The sequence below is a fragment of the Patagioenas fasciata genome, chromosome 5 (genome assembly GCF_037038585.1).
Source record: "Patagioenas fasciata isolate bPatFas1 chromosome 5, bPatFas1.hap1, whole genome shotgun sequence".
In the NCBI taxonomy this organism is placed as follows: Eukaryota; Metazoa; Chordata; class Aves; order Columbiformes; family Columbidae; genus Patagioenas; species Patagioenas fasciata.
In genome coordinates, this window is record NC_092524.1 from 8409389 (window position 1) to 8423487 (window position 14099).

General features: G+C 36.9%; 1 long non-coding RNA gene across 2 annotated transcripts; it reads left to right on the forward strand.

Moving 5' to 3' along the window:
- Window positions 1–2799: 2799 nt before the first annotated feature.
- LOC139827990 (uncharacterized) lies at window positions 2800–7104 on the forward strand. Of its 2 annotated transcripts, none has more exons than XR_011739140.1 (3): window positions 2800–2893; window positions 4785–4823; window positions 5560–7104. It is a non-coding gene; the product is annotated as an uncharacterized lncRNA (long non-coding RNA). The 2 variants fall into 2 exon arrangements; XR_011739139.1 differs by lacking the exon at window positions 2800–2893 and adding an exon at window positions 2920–3213.
- The last annotated feature ends 6995 nt before the right edge of the window (window positions 7105–14099 follow it).

Here is a 14099-nt window from a genome sequence, read left to right on the forward strand (position 1 = left end):
AATACATAACAAGGGTCTGATTCTACAAACTTTTGTTCTCAGAAGATTAGACTGGGAATTCTTAGGCAGTGATTATTCATGTGACTAAGAGTTACAGTATCACAGTATCACAGTATGTTTGGGATTGGAAGGGACCTCAAAAGATCATCTAGTCCAATCCCCCTGCTGGAGCAGGAACGCCTAGGTGAGGTCGCACAGGAAGGTGTCCAGGCGGGCTTTGAATGTCTCCAGGGAAGGAGACTCTACAACCTCCCTGGGCAGCCTGTTCCAGTACTCTGTTACCCTCACTGAGAAGAAGTTCTTTCTCAAATTTAAGTGGAACCTCTTGTGTTCCAGCTTAATCCCATTGCCCCTTGTCCTATTGATAACGCAAGCACATTTTTACAGGACTAAAGTGATATACTCTAAATATTTTAATTTATTTGATACACAGAGATTTCTGGATGAAAACTGTTATAATATTTAAGCTTTGTTAATAGAATGCAGATATTATCACCGTCTGAGCATTCCTGTGATCTGTCTTCTGTACATTCTCTGCCTTCCTGAATTTTCCCTCTTTCGAAAGTTATAATCCTAGAATTGATGGGTTTGAACCTGAATTGTAAATTTTAGGTCTCTATAAACTAACTGGCAGAGCCATATTACTGGCTCTGAATCTTTGGATTGCTCTCTGTGCTCGAAAAATTCATTTGTTTACTGATTTGAAGTACAAGTGTGATCAGGAGACACACTGCAAGTGGTAATAGAACTGCATTATGTCAACATTAAGATAAATTGTGAAACAAAAATGTACAATTCAATACATTCAGTTCTAAAATAGAGAATGAATAGTGCCCGTATTGAGATAATAAAAAGAATAGTTGGTTAATAATCTGTATATACAAAAGTGGAAATAACGGTGTTCTATCTTATTTCAAAGATACTTTTGATATATTAATCTTAAAGCATATTGTTCATCCACACGCTGAGAGAATTATTGGAAATTCCAATCTGTGCTGTTGCACCGGAGTTCAATTTTATTGTAATTGCAAGACATTTTTTAATGGATGAGAATCTCTGCATTTTTAAGCTAACTATTAATATGTTGAGCAGGTTGTGATTGAAGAACATATTTTGGTTTCATGGACATTTAATCTGTTTTCATTTCCATAAGCCTGCATGTCACTTGCATGGCATATTCTATGACTGATTGATCGAATGACATTGAATTATGATCTGCTGTCTGAGCCGGCTTCATTACTCCAGTGACTTACTGCTTTAGAATGCAAAAATGTCGAATTAAGGTAACGCTATCCTCTAATTTGCATATGCCAAACATGATGCTTCATTGCTTGAGAGAGAGAAGACTCTCCATGTGCATCCTAAGTATGACCGTGCCCCAACCTGCAAGAAAGGGAAAGGAATTTGTGCCTTAAAGTGTCTCATCCTCCAGCTCTGTTGGCAAAGAAGTGAGAATTTCCTCTTATATTGTCCTGTGGTTGGAGGAAAATATAGGATGGTGTTTAAACTCCTGTGGGAAGTAGGATACTGAGGAGCATTTCCCTGGGCTTTGTTAAACTGTCCCTGACTTGCAGGAGAAGGGGGGAAAAACCCCATCCCTGGCACCGTGAATAGAAGCTTCTTAGCACTGCTGCTTTGTTACTTTGACTGTTTTTGCTGGCGAATGGTTACCTTTGGCAGTATGCATTGGTCTGTGCTACTAGCAAACGTTGGTAAAAATAATTAGCATATAAAAATAAGAAATCACGTATTTGTGTCAGATGCAACTTAAATTCTGGATTGTCCCAAGAAGAGGCTGAGTACAGGTGACGATAAGCCATTAGAACTTTGCTTGCCATTAACTTTATGTACCTCCTTCCTCTTCCAAATATTAAGATTGAAGCTAACAGAATCAGTATTAAACGTTTGATATTGTTCAGTTTCCCTGGTTTATTTTCTATTCTTATATAAGCTATATATCAAGAAAAATCTGTTTTAAAAGCTCTTTAAGAAGTCTTTGTCTTCCATCTGGCATGAAAAGCATTTCGAGAGGGGAGGGGAAAGAAACAGAGTACTGTCTGAGATAAATTTGATAGTAGAAGATGGAATAAACCAGGAGGCACTTAGACTAATTTAATTAATGCCATGGTGAATTTAAGAATACGCTGTCCTCACAAACATAGATCAGTAGCTGAATTAAGGAGGCAGTATTAGACTGCACCTGTTGGGTTTCAAACTGAATTCAGACCTTGTTTCAGTATTGCAGTTGGGACTGGCAGTTGCTGAAGGGATTAAATTATTTAAAGCCTTCAGCTGGCTAGTGTAGGCTAGCAGTAGCTTATAAAACACTTAATCTATTTTTTTAATCTCTTCATATGTTTGCTTTACTTAGACAGTAAAACTATACATGACACACACCTGCCACATTCTGAAGCTTCTTTGTCAGATATTTTAAATTTATCAATTAGAGCAGTCTTTAAACTACAACCATTGGGTTACTTTGACAATATACTTCTTGTTAGTCTGTACATTTTCTTTGATGAGCTCAAACCCAAACATGAAGAATGCAGACATAAAGTTATTTTTCCATCATTTCTTTTAAAAAAGGGGTTCCCTGCTAAATGCAAATGCTGCTCTCCAAAGAGTTGGTGTTGACTCTTACCATTTGGTTTGTGATTTAAAAAAGAAACTAATTCCAAACAGTTTGGAGCTCTGGAGCTATTTTTGCAGTGCATTAGCCAACTGCTTACACAGTAGTACAGTAACCCAGTTCAAAAATAGGCAATACTGTTCAGCTTGGTAAGTGACGTGTCACTTGTTTCTAGAAAGCAAGCTAAGAGTAAGTAATGGGTAGTTACAATATGGATTGGATGGAAAAGCAATCTGGATAGCTGTGCAACACAGGATTAATTAGGTAAATCCTCTTAGGTTTGATTAGCCGTTGCTTAGATCTACAGTTTATGTTGTCATTGGTTGCTCCTATTAATGTCTTCTTTCTGTCAAAGTTTATTACTCTGGGTTCAGTTTTGCATGGTACCTTTTTGGTATCAAAGCGAAGTGCCATGGAATTAACTTACAGCCTTCCGAATAATAAGCAGAGTAGCTCCTGGAGTCAATGGAAATCAATGCTGCCATTCTCTTAAGAGTCTTTTTAATAATAAACTTTTCATATGGATAATTCCTGTTTATTTCAGCAAGTGATGTGTTTCATCTTTTTAATTTGGCCTTCACAGGGTGAGTAGGCACATATAGCTGCTAACAAGGATGAGTAAATGCTTATTCATGGAGATGAGGTGGTTCCTGCAGTACGCTCTTAATTAAAAGTGTATGTTGTTGATATGTCTGGCCAACCTTTAAATGTTGTCTTCTTTTTCATTACCTCACAAAACTGATTTTATTTCTGTAATATGAGGTTTTGGTAGGACAATCGGAACAAAATAGCTTAGATTTTTTTCTATAACGTATAGTGTAAACTTCAAAAAATTAAAGTACATATGTTGGTGTTGTTTCACTTATTAGTGTTCCTTATCTCACATTCTATCTCAATTTTTTTAAACTAGAGAATAGGCCATTCTTCAGGAAAAAGAAGGGAAAAAACAAAGGAGAAATAAAAATTCTTACACAGAAACTAACAGACAGACACTTCAGGACTGTAGCTGGATGGCCTTGTCAGCTAAGGGGGGAAAATATGCAAAAAGGCATGGGAGGAATTGGGCATTTCAGTGGGTGGTAATCGGAGTTTCATCAGCGCTGGATTTCATGCTGTTGCACAATGCTTTGTACATGTCAGGGAAAGGCTTCACATTCAGTATGATACATGTAGCACCAAATCTGGATAACAGTGTCTCTCAGTTTTCACTACTTCTGCAGTACAATTTGTTAGTTAGAATTTATTGCAAATATTTGTTCAATAGTCATCTGTGTGTTGTTTCTTCTATAAAAAGGTGTTATGTCTGAACTTCAGTTTCACCTTGAATGACCTAGGAAACTTACCATCTTCATCTATGATCCATCTAACATTATCTATAAAAGCGAACTGGGTTAGCCACTGTCCTATCCCCAGACCAAACCAAAATAAAACTTAATTATAATAGAAATTTACCTCTGAGAATACAATGCCCTTTAATAGAAAATCAATTGAATGTCACAGTTGTTTCTAAAACCTGCAGGAAAAGACAAACCAGAATGCCAGTTGGAAGAAAGTGGGGAATGCAAATGATTACATGGTGTCTGTGGAAGGTGAAAATGATCATATGTGATTAAATTTAACAACGTTGAATTTTTACAGGGGTGGCTGAGCTGACTGTAAAGTTTAATATCATCTCACTCAAAGAAAATAAGAACTTTGCTGGTAGTACATCTTACTTTGTAATTCCTGACAGAGCACTAAGGGCACTCTGATTTCTCTTAACTGGAAAGCAAATTTACTGTAAAGCTTTCTGATGAGGAAAAAAATTGCATGATTTTTCCATTTGTTTCTCTTGGATTCCTTGGCTGGTTTTCAGCCCTGTCGTGTTGCTGCACCGCCAGGGACATAAAGCAACAGCACAGCTACTGTGAGCCCATCTGTGGGTGGTTTAGCTCTGCTTTAAAATGTTATCAATGAGAGGAAATTCTGCAGGTGACTGCAAAATCGGTCACCATATGCCTCTGATTCCATGAATGAATGGGACAGTTTGAAAAACATTGAAAAGTTTTAGGCAAAATGGTACGATTACTACCCACCAGCTTGCTGCTAGAGAGGGAAAGAGAAGCTTAATCTCCAGAGCCTGAATATCTTCCCTTTTTGTCTGACTTCTATCTAGATGATGGTGGGATGCAGCTCCCTACAGCCACTGTCATGGGTGAGTGTCATTCCCAACCTGCTAAGAAGCATTTCAGATAATTGAGCAACATGAGGAGCACATGACTGGCAGCAGCCACGTTTTCCTGAGCCACCACTTGGTCAGAAACTGGGATCGAGGCATTTCCAGTCAGCACTGCATACTGTGGGGTCTCAAGAGACAAACTCATTTCAAGAGCTTTAGTAGTAGGGGAGTGACTATCAGTGGAAGAGGGAACAGCTTTAAAACAACAACAATAACAACAACAATAAAACCAAACCCAGACCAACCAACCAAAACCACCAAACAAACAACAAGCCATAAACCAAACCTCACAATTTGCAATACTTGTTCATTCCCAGTGCTGGGGGTGGGATTATATTTGTAAAGTTCTCTTACAGAATAAAATATTATGAGAGTTTTTATTTTGATTAGCACTCTAGATCAGGTTCAGCAAATTTTGCAATATTTACCATTCTTTTTTGGGAAACACTGATTAAACCTGGTTCTCCACTGAGAAAGACTAATTCAACTAAATGGGAAGGATTAAAGTGTAGTGGTTTTGTAGATATTTGTAATAAATAATGGCAACGTGTTGCAATGTAATCACACTGTTGCATTTAAATTGTGTTTTTTTCCAATATGCTTCAGCTCAATCACTTCTGAGGGCTGTCTGGATGTGTCTTAGATAGAAAAGTCTTTCTATAGGTGTCTAAAGCAAACCTTTTAGTCAATGTATTATCTACCTCAATTCTAGGTACCCATTAGCGTCAACTAAGTGAGACCACTATACAGAGGAGGACTGCAGAGAGTCAAAATTATTCAAAGGTATCTGGAAAAAAAAGGTGGACTTCTCATTGTGATTTCTGGAAATAGGAAGCTGTGAGTTTTCTGTGGACTGAAATGAATTATTTTTAAGCAACATTAGTTGTATTCCCTGCCGCAGATTACTTTTAATGGTAAAAATATATGGTCTCTAGCTCAGATAAAATAATTTGCTGAGCTAATATTGATTTAGGATTAGAGTGAAAAATATATTTCACTTTCTTCTGTTAACCCAATTCCAAATAAAGATTTAAATTAAAAGGTTAGAAAGAGGTCTCATAAGTAAATCATTTTGGAAGCCTCACAACTTCATTATTGTTTGTCTCATAAACGTCAAGCTTTAAAAATTATACTCTGAAAAGAAACCAAATGAAAAGTATTACTCAGAAAAGAGCTTTGCCAAAGATGTTTCAAGGAGAAAGTTTGATTCCACAGTCACTTAGCGAAGGTAATAAGCTGCAGAAGGCAATGTAAAATCGTTGTAAATAATGTAAAGGCAGTGGATGCTGGAAATGACAGAACTGAGTCCATGAGACCGAAAGGCATTTCTGAGGCTACTGGTGAAAGATGCGCTCGCTGAAATGAAGGGGTCAAAGGAGAAATGAGCAGGTTGCTGCAATCAGGCGACTCCATCACTGATCACAAATACAGCTAGGAGCTGATTTGTTTCTTAGGTATATAAAACAAATCAGTTGAAGGACATGAGTTAACCAGCTCATTTTTAAGCACCACTTAGTGCAAAGGCAACAGACAGTGATTAAATTAATTTTAAGTGCCTTATGCTAAGTAGTGCACTGTTAAAGAACTAGATAACTAAGCAATTTCCTCTTGTATTTTTAATTAAAAGTAATATTTTGAGCTTGGAACTGAAACGTGAGAAAGTTAAAGAAGTAATTGTTGAATTAAACTAGTGCTTTTCAGTATCATCTGCTGAGTGCAATGCCAACTCATATAAGCAGCTAGAGCAATCTTTCACACATGTAATAGATACAACTCTTTAATAAAAAATGAATGAAGAGTACCAATACCCTGCTGTGAAATACTTACCAGTTTCAAGTATAATACATGAATTTGCGTCTGCTAAAGAAATGTATTTAAATGGTGAAGAATGTTTGGTGACTGATAGTTACATTTCATGTGTTCAAACAAAAATATTTGCACTGCTTTGAAATTCACAAGTAAATAGCTGTCATCATGCCAGACTAAAAAAAGCTCATTTCCAAGTTTTTGTGGCATGTAATGATGAATGGAACGACTCTAACAATCATTTTTTGTTGCTGTTGTTGTTGTTCTTTTTTGTATGTGTTTTGTTTTGTCTTTTTTTTACTTTTCTCAATAAATTTTGTTCTCTGAGTCCTGACTTTTGAGTCGTGTTAATAGATACGTAATCATCACTTGAACAAATGGGAAAATTATCAGAGGAAAATCTTGATCCCATCCGTGTAAGTGATGTATTTTTTTTCAGATTTTAGTGAGACCGGTATTGTATTTCTTGGGCTTTACATGTTATAAACATTTTTATGTCTTTCAGGAGAGGGAAAATGTTGGCAGCCATACAATATCGAATAACACCAATGCTGGCAAACTTTCTTCCTTCAGGAAATCAGGACTCCTGAGGCAGGCGGGCAGCTGGCGCACTGATGTGACTCTGCCTATGTAGTGCTGGCCAACACCGTCTCCTTTTTCCCTTGTCTATCCCCTTTTTCTGTCTGAATCCATCTGGTGTCTCCTGTCTGATACTTAGATAACCAGCTCTGTAAGATTTAATTCAGAAGCCACCGTTTTATTTTATACTTTAGGTGACTCCTGACCATGAAATTCTGGCCCATAACTTGGGCTACTCTGCTATTGCTGCCTCTTTGTCTACTGAAATTAATGCTAATATTCTGTGTATTTCTCCTGTTAATTAGTAATTTAATTGAAGCGTTCTATGATTTTGGTTGAGTTTTATGTAGTAGTTATAACATACAAAGCACCAGGACATGTTTGAGTAAAAACGGAGCTTTTACCATTATTCCATTGATCTTAATAGCTGTATACGTAAGAAACTTGATAAATAAAATATTCAATGTGCAAATTTCCTTCAGTAATCAATAAGCATCTGGAGCCATATTCATCCTAGAGATAATTTTACTGACCATAATGGATTTGCACCAGGAATTAGCTCAGGCAGCTTTGCTTGTGTTGTGTGTAACTGTCGATTAGCTCCTTTCTGCAGTCAGATGGCAGGAAGTTTATGCCCAGCCCTGACTCAGCCCCCGATGCTGCCGATCCCCTGAATAAACAGGTGAATAAAACCAGATACAAAACTGGCCATGTGAGTGTACACTGTGTACTTATGGCTCAAAAATAAATACCCTAAAACACATTCAAGGAATTAAACAGCGTTGCTTTTACTATATAGAAAGGTTGGTTGAAAAGTCCCTACTTCTTGGTTATGATTAAGTGTTTTTTTCCTGCTCTTTTTCATGCCGTAATGTTGGAGTATTTCAGTCTGTGCCCCGACACTTGCCGTTTTAGCTAAGACTTTGAGCTGCTTTTAGGTATTTTTGTGAAACAGGAGTGATAGGTGATATATTTCCTCACAGGATACATTTCCAACACATTTTGAGGTATTATCCTGAATAAGAATGCTTGTTATTAAATGTGCTACATGCACTATGGATTACAATGCTGTCTTTAACACTTACGAAATTGAATAATAAATTCAATTGAACTGAGTAACAAAGCATAATTTTAATTAAAAAATATGGCTACTTTCAGACTTGTATTTTTTTTTAAATTATTTCATAAAAAGCATATAGAAAAATAAGTCTACAAAGGTGCTTTTTGTCATTGAAATAAGAAAAGGATACATTAATTTACACTTATTAAAGTGTATTTGTCTAGAATAGCTGTACACCTTTTCCTTTTTAAAATATGGCACAAGATGTATGAATGGAGGTACTTTAATCCCTGGCAGATGTACTATTTATGTAACACATGCCAGTTCATTATCCCATTCTAAGAGAGATGCAGTTTCTTTTACAAAAAAAGTCTGAAAATAGTCTTGAGTTGCAGTGCACACATTAGAACTGTAAAAAGTGTGTTTTCTAGTACAATGTGTTTTTCAAGTACAGTGTTGGCAAAAATTAACCTATTTTTACAAAGATCCCAAATTTTCTGTTTTCTTGAGATCTCCAGTCTGTTTTAAGTAGCTTCAGAGGCTGATGCTGTGGCCTTTTCTTTGCCTCTGTGCCCTGATGGCAATTCTTCCATTACTTTGATGTCCTCCAAGAGAAGCTACACCAAGATCATTTCATCGTCATTGTGAAACTCTTGATGATAATGATAACACTTTTGCACGTTCAGTAGAATCGCACCACGATCTAGAAAGCCTCAGTCTTCCTGGTGTACCAATAACATCTGATGCTTTGCAGACTCTGTCCTTTCCTTTTCTCACCTGTTGTACCATCAGAGTTAATTTTAGTGCTGAACATGACATGATGACTGTGACCATGTATTTATTTATAGATACAAACTGGCCATTTTCCTTTCCGCTTCTGCTCCGTCATATTCTTTTAAAAATCAGATCATGCATGTGTAGAGTTGTACTCTCTGTTCCGATAACAGAGAGTGGTGATTATATAGAAACATGATAAAGCCAGAAAAACAACCGATTTCCTGTCTGCCTTCGCTCCAAACCTAATTAAAATGTTACATGGGCAGATATGTCATCTTCAAAATGGATGCCATGATATTTTAGTGTACTTTACACATTCGTTGTTTAATCAGAAGCCTCTATAATCTAAGTCCGAAAACAACAGGAGCTTTAAGTCTTATTAACCACAGTATGATTTAAAAAATATATATACATATTTATAAACATTTTCCAATGATAAAAATGCTTATAAGCTTAAAACATGACAAGCTAAAGCACTGCCAGCTGCACACGCAGTCAGCCAAGTAGAAATGTTACCTTATCTTCCCCTCCATTGTTCGTGGAGAGATTGCTCAGAGGTTACAGTATTTTGTGGCCCACAGTGACGATCTGCTGCTATTGTTCTTGTGATGTGATACTTTCTGCCAAGTGTCTCATTACCAGGAGTGGACATGGTGTATTTCACTCGGTCAAAACAATTCATTAAATGACTGCTGAGCAGCACGTTTTCCTTTGGAACAGATTTTGGACCGTTACTGGTTTGGAACAGAAAAATATGAAAAAACCAAGCACAAGTTATTTTTTTAGCACTGGGAGAAAATTCATTAGAATATTTGTATCTTAGAATAAAAAACATTTATAGGAAAACATGTTCTTTGGTGAAGAAGGAAATCTTTTTTTCCTTATAATGGTTTGATCTAGTTTCATAACTCATGTAATTAAAAACGTGCCTGTTCTGTTGTTCATTCCAGGATGAGGGCCTCTAATGTGCTAATTTAAATCTTTGGAAGATATTTTTAACTGGTATTTCATTAATGATGTCTCATGGGGGGAAAATAAGGAAGACCTTAAGATATCTGCTTTTAAAAAGCAGGAAAACATATGGATAAGCTCTTGAAGTATTAAAGTATTAAGGGAGGGTGTAGGTGAACGCTTGGTAGCCACGTGCAAATTGACTCGGGTAGAACTGCTTCTGAGGAAGGATTTGTGCCACACAGATTAGCGGTAGGACCTTACACCCATGCAACAATAAGGTGGGGTTTTTTGTTTGCATTGTATTTCTAATGTGATTGGACTCCAGCTGCTGACAGCAAAGCCCTGGCTTAATCCTCAAGTGCTTTCCCAGTGAGGTTGAAGGCATCCAGGTAACCCCATCTTCTAACGTTTAATTCTCAGTTAGGCTTGGATGCAATTCGGTGCCCACCAGAGTTAAACTCAGTTTCACTCCTTTCTGCTGTGGTTTGTTGGGGAGAGTGGTCTATTCTCCATTAACATAAAGCTTCTCTTTGTCACAATAGAACATCAGCCTAAAGTAGGAGTCAGTTAATCAAGCTATTTACTTTGAAACCCTTTGGAATATGTCCTAAAAACACAGCCCCAGAAACCTTTATCCAAGTAAATAGTTTTGCTGGAGTCAGTAGACCTGCTAATAAGCAACTGCTCACTTGAGTAACGCAGGATTGTGTTTGAATTCTGTAATTTGACTGCCCGCTTATGTTTAGTGACATTTATTCGTAGGAATGATGCGTTTTGGAAAGTGAGGTCAGCTGGAACATTTGTGGTGTTCATCTGTCTGCAACCCTGGATCTTGCAATGTATAAGTCACTAAGAAAAGAAGCGATTGCTCAACTGCAAAAATGAAATGGTTGGTAATAGCAGCGGATGGTACCCTATGAATATTCTCAAGGGTGGGGTGCAGAAATGATGCACATTTCAAAACAACAGTAAAAACGTACAATATTTTCTGTTAAAGATTTTACGAATTGTCACTATGTCTTCAGAATTTTAATTTGAAATAAGTTTTTTATTTTAAAAAATCATTTTTCTCCTCCATAGGAAAAGTGTTTCATGTTTCAACATGTTTTTAACTTTTATGTTAAGGAAAAATACTTTTTCCCGATGCTTTTATACCACTAATTTGGTAATAGATTCTTTTTACTGTTTGGTTCCAAAATCAAGTGTAGGTTTTAATGCCAGTAATTTTGAAGCTTTTTTTTTGATCTTTCAGTGTGATTCTGTGTGTTATAATACTTACTTTTAATTGACTGCCTTTCTCAGATTATAACAGATTCTCACAGTTTCATTGTGTAGTATTCTGATATTGTAAAATATTATATTTTTTCTTGCCAAGTACCTCAAAAATAGAAACATACTGGAATTTTGTACACATTTAGCACTTGTTAATCCTAACAATCACTTCAAATTATTTTCAAGCAGGAGAGAAGAAAAATGTGAATATTAAATCTGTGAAAGAAACTCAGACACCACGTAAGCTGATAACTACATGGAAATAGCTACTTAGAATCTTGCAAGAAAATTTACCATGTCGAACTACAAATTTACATTATCATGATACATTTTGTGAAGATACACACCCTTTTCTTGTGGCTCTCCTAAGGTGTATGCATGAGGAATGATTGACTGCTGTGGCTCTTAAAGGGAGGAAAAACAAACTGAAAATGAAACATATAATATCATGATACATGATCCAGTAAAGACATTTAAACTACATGGCATTGCTCTAACTCTGTAAATATGAACAAGAACTTACCATAGTTTAAGACACAGTGATGAAGCATCTGTCAAACCTACACCTATTGATGTAGTATGAGCATAAGCAGAGAAATAAGCATTTCACAGCATCCCTGAACAAAATCATCTGTGACAATTGGCAAGGTGCCATTTTTCTTAAATATAGTTATCCCAGTTGGTTGTTTCAACAACTGTGGCATGTTGAAGAACCATAAGGCTGAAAACAATTATTTAAAAGAAAAAAAGTTCAGCAAATCCTAAACTGAAGTAGTAATTATTCATGTAATTTGAAGATGAACCCTTGATACTTTTCCAGTTCTGTGTATTCTCTCCTGCTTGATACATAAATGTCACTCTTCTGTAGCACAGTTGTGCTGCCTTTCCGTGGTGATGTGAAACATAAGGGGATTAGTGTTTTAGTTGGGATGAATCTGAAAAGATCCTCTTGTGAATCCTGACCACTGCAGAGCGACCTTTGAATGAGCAAACTTTATTCTTTTTCGGGCAAAACTAAAGCAGGAGATGTGGCCCAACTGTCTGCGGGTGTTAGGTTGGGGTTAGTATGGATAGTGGGTCCTCAGCACCAACTCTGCAAATCCACTTCTGTTGGGTTGCATCAGAGGAAAACATTAGAGGTTTCCTGCAGTTTGGTTTAATTTTCAGTGAAGAAATATACCCTAACAATTCTTCAAGGCTGTTTTTTTTGTTCCTTTGGTGAGCACTTAGAATTTCTTTGGAAAGCTGCAAGTCTGCACAGAATTGGCTGTTCACTGTTTTTCTTGAGGAAAGCATTCACAGAATCACAGAATGTCAGGGATTGGAAGGGACCTCAAAAGCTCATCCAGTCCAATCCCCCTACCGGAGCAGGAACACCCAGATGAGGCTGCACAGGATTCCGTACAAAGCAAGAGGGAGTTCATCTCAAGTAGACCACAGCCAGCTTTCATCTATTTGATAACCAAAAAGATTTTAAAGATTCCTTCTACGCTTCCTAAGAGTTACCATTTCAGTCACCCCGTCATTATCTTCTTGTGCAAACAAGTTAATTTCCCAAGAGTTACCTTGGTAGAATTTGCAATAGCAATGTCAGGATAGTGTGTGAGGTTCCTTAGAACCGGCTTTTAAGTTTCTGAGGAATAAACACGCAGAAAGACAAACAGAAGAACACTTTTTGGTCTGGTTTTCTTCTTTGGAAGAGCCACAGAAGTGGATCGCTCCTCATGCACACCCTAGCAGATCCCCAAGGAGCAGTGATCTCATCATGAAAGGAGCATCGTCACGAGCGTGTTCCTCACACAAAGCCCCACAAACCACCGCTGGCCCTTGGAAAATGTTGTCTGTCCTTTGCAGCTTTTAAATCTTATGGAGGAGCCAAGTTGTTTAACTCACAAGTTAAGCAATAAACAAAATGTCTACGCCTCACCCCCCTTTTTTTGGTCCTGTATTACAGCTGTTTGGGTGAAGACAGAAGTGTTTTGATGCAAAAGAAAATGAAGTGGAAAGAAAAGCTGAAACCTGTGTTTGTCTGTGCTTATTCTGGGGAATGTCTTAATGTAAACTGCATAAGGAAACCTGTGTGGTATTTTAATTGAGGAAATACAATGCTGCTCAACTGAACTTGTAGTTGTTGCGAAAAGAGCAAAGTGTATGTTTGCTTTAAATCTGAATGTCATTTTCCATTTATGCCCAGCAACAGAAGGTTGGATTTTGGATATGTCTAGAAAACAAACCTATGGGGAAGGGATCTGGAGGACTTTGAACCATGTTCAACTGGATATGATGGTAGTAAGTGGAAAGTGTAGATTTAAATTTTTATGCTTTAAAAAAGCACTTTTTATCAGTTTAATGCTGGTCTCTTTACAAGTTTCAGCAGGAATTTTGATCTTTTAAAGTTTTTAATCCAAATGCATCGCACTGAATGCTTGTTTCTCATCATACAAGTCATACTTCAGTGACAGTTATGTCAGTTAAAAAAAATACTTTAGATAACGAATTGAGAGGATAAAAAAATAGTTAACTCTTTGTCCACTCATCTCTGTTTTGGAAGGATAAATATTGTAAACATAAAATATTTCATAAAAAACAGCAAAGTAATACTAGAATTTGAAATCCTACTATAAACTAATTCCCTGCTTAACAGATATTGCTAAATACTGTGGGAAAGATCTTCCTTGTGTTGACTTGTACTTGCTGCTCAAAGTCTTCAGGTGAGGTGACTGCAGCCTGGACACCTTCAGTGGTCACAACAACGTGTTAACAACCAACACGCTTCTGCGGTGTTTGGATTTCACAATTTCTAC